The sequence below is a fragment of the Microtus ochrogaster genome, chromosome 18 (genome assembly GCF_000317375.1).
Source record: "Microtus ochrogaster isolate Prairie Vole_2 chromosome 18, MicOch1.0, whole genome shotgun sequence".
In the NCBI taxonomy this organism is placed as follows: domain Eukaryota; kingdom Metazoa; phylum Chordata; class Mammalia; order Rodentia; family Cricetidae; genus Microtus; species Microtus ochrogaster.
Window position 1 is genome coordinate 36,312,768 of NC_022020.1, and position 2,851 is coordinate 36,315,618.

A 2,851-nucleotide genomic window follows, 5' to 3' on the forward strand; every position below is an offset into this window, starting at 1 on the left:
CCAAAAGACACTTAAGGTCATGCTCAACTTCCTTAGCGATCAGGGAAATGCAAATCAAGACAACTTTAAGATACCATCTTACACCTGTCAGAATAGCTCTAGCTTCTTATTGGCAAACTATTACATATTAATTTAACCCATTTCTATTAACCTGTTTATGGCCACATGGCTGTGGCTTACCAGCTCAAGTTCCAGCCTCTATCTCCGGTGGGGCTACATGGCTTCTCTCTGACTCCACCCTTCCTTTTCCCAACATTCAGTTTAGTTTTCCCCGCCTAGCTCTGTTCCCCTATAGCTCTGCTATAGACCCAAAGCAGTTCCTTTATTAATCAGTGGTAACCAGAGCAAACAGAGGGAAGTACCACATCACATTGGAGGCAGTGCTGATGGACTTGGGATATAATAGAGTCACACATCATATAACTAGGATAAATATTAAATCTTAGCCATCAGTTTTCTAAGACAAATCTCATATCAAACTTAAATATGTTTCCTTTCTTGACACCATGATTATAAAAATTCAAAGAGACAATATCTAAGAACAAGTCATCTTTTGTGGAATATTCCATTGCATCTGGAATAAAACCTGTGGTTCAATGTGACCAGCATAGTGATGACTATTCATTGACTAACTGGGTAAAATGTCACAGCCTACGCATCTCATCTCCACCCTAATGAAGTGGCGGTGATATCACCTCTTCCATTCTGCCTGTTCTTGTGAGATGGCTTTTCATGTGGATCCCCTTCTTATTCTCTTTAAACATTGGCTTTACAGCTCCATTTAAATTTTAGGAAGCAAATCAAGACTAGTCTTGTTCCAGAAAATTAAAGAAACACATATTTTGGTTTTAGTCTCTGTGTGTATGTGGTGTGTGTGTGTGTGTATGTGTGTGTGCTGATCTCCAAAAATACACAAAGAACTCAAGAAACTAGACATCAAAATACTAACTAATCTAATCAAAAATGAGGCACAGAACTAAACAGAGAATTCTCACCAGAGGAATCTCAAATGACTGAAAGGCACTTAAGGAACTGCTCAGCAGCCTTAGCCAGCAAGGAAATGTAAATCAAAATGACTCTGAGATACCATCTTACACCTGTCAGAATGGCTAAGTTCAAAATCACTAATGACAGCTTATGTTGGAGAGGATGCAGCATAAGGGGAAACTTTTTCCATTGCTGGTGGAAGTGTAAACTTGCTGTTTCTCAGAAAATTGGGAATCAATGTACCTCAAGACCCAGCGATACCACTCTGGGGCACATACTCAAAGGGTGCACACTCATACCACAAGGACATTTGTTCAATTATATTCATAGTAGCATTCAGTTTTCATAATATCCAGAACCTGAAAACAACCTGGATGCCCCTCAACCAGAAAACAGATAATGAAAATGTGGTACATTTACACAATGGAGTACTACACAGCAGTAAAAAATACTGACATCTTGAAATTTGCAGGCAAATGGATGGAAATAAAAAAAAATCCTGAGTGAGGTAAACTCAGAAAAACAAAGACTGTATGTACTCATTCATAAGTGATGTTAGACATAAAGTAAAGAATAACTAGCCCCAGAAAAGCCAAGACCTAGGAAGATACTAAGAGAGATATTTATGGATCCCATGAGAAGAGGGAAATAGACAAGATCTCCTGAGTAAACTGGGAGGGGAGAGGGGATGGAAAGGTAGAAGTGAAACAGAGTAGGGAGGTAAGAAAAGGAAGGGGGAGGAGAACAAAAAGGATTGGGAAGGTCATGTTGGGAGAAGGACAAAGGGGGAGAGCAAGGAAAGAGATTGATTGATTGACAGAGCCCTTATGGTGTTACTGAAGAGCCTGGCAGTAGGAAAATTCCCAAGAAGCCACAAGAATAACCCCAGGTAAGTGCTGTGGGATAATGCTCTTATACTCTTTAAAGATTTGTCACTTGTATTGGTTTAATAAGATGTTGATAGGCCAGCAGCCAGGCAGGAAGTTTAGGTGGGAAAACCAGGCTAAAAGAATTCTCGAAAGAGCAAAGGCTCAGTCTGTATTCACCAGCCAGATACAGAGGAAGCAAGGTGAGAATGACTCACTAAGGTGCCAAGCCACACGGCTATACATAGACAAGAATTGCAGGTTAGTCTAAGTTGTAAGAGCTAATTAATAATAAAACGTATATAATAAGCCAAACAGTATATAAATAATATAAACTTCTGTGTATTTTATTGGGACTGAACAGCTGTGAGGCTGGACAGGACAGAAACTTCTATCCATAGCTAATAATATAAGCAATAGTGGAAAAGGTACCTTAACCGTTGTTCCCCTGAAAGCAGATTGATGACTACCTTAATTGTCATCCTAGAACCTTCATCCAGTAACTGATGGAAGCAGATGCAGAGACCTTCTGGGCCAAGCACCTAGAGTCCAGCTGTAGAAAGTTGGAGCGATAACATGAGCAAAGGGGTCAAGATCATGGTGGGGAAATTCACTGAAACAGCTGACCTGAGCTGGAGGGAGCTCCCTGACTCTGGACTGACCCCTGTGGAACTTGCAAACTAGACCCTTTGAATGTGGGTAACAGCCGTGTGGCTTTGGCAGTTTTGGAGCCACTGGTCATGAAGCCAGTATTTACCCTAGTGCATGAACTGGCTTTTTTGAGCTCATTCCATAAGGAGGAATATCTTGCTCAGCCTAGATAATGGGGAGGAGGGTTGGTCCTGCCCCAAGTGTTGTGACAGATTTTGTTGACTCATAGGACACTACACCCTCTTTGAAGAATGGATGTGGGGTGGGGTCGGGGGAAGGTCTAGCAAGCAGAAGTAGGGGAAGGAGAGGAAACTGGGATTGACCTGTAAAGTAAAAAAGATTTTTTT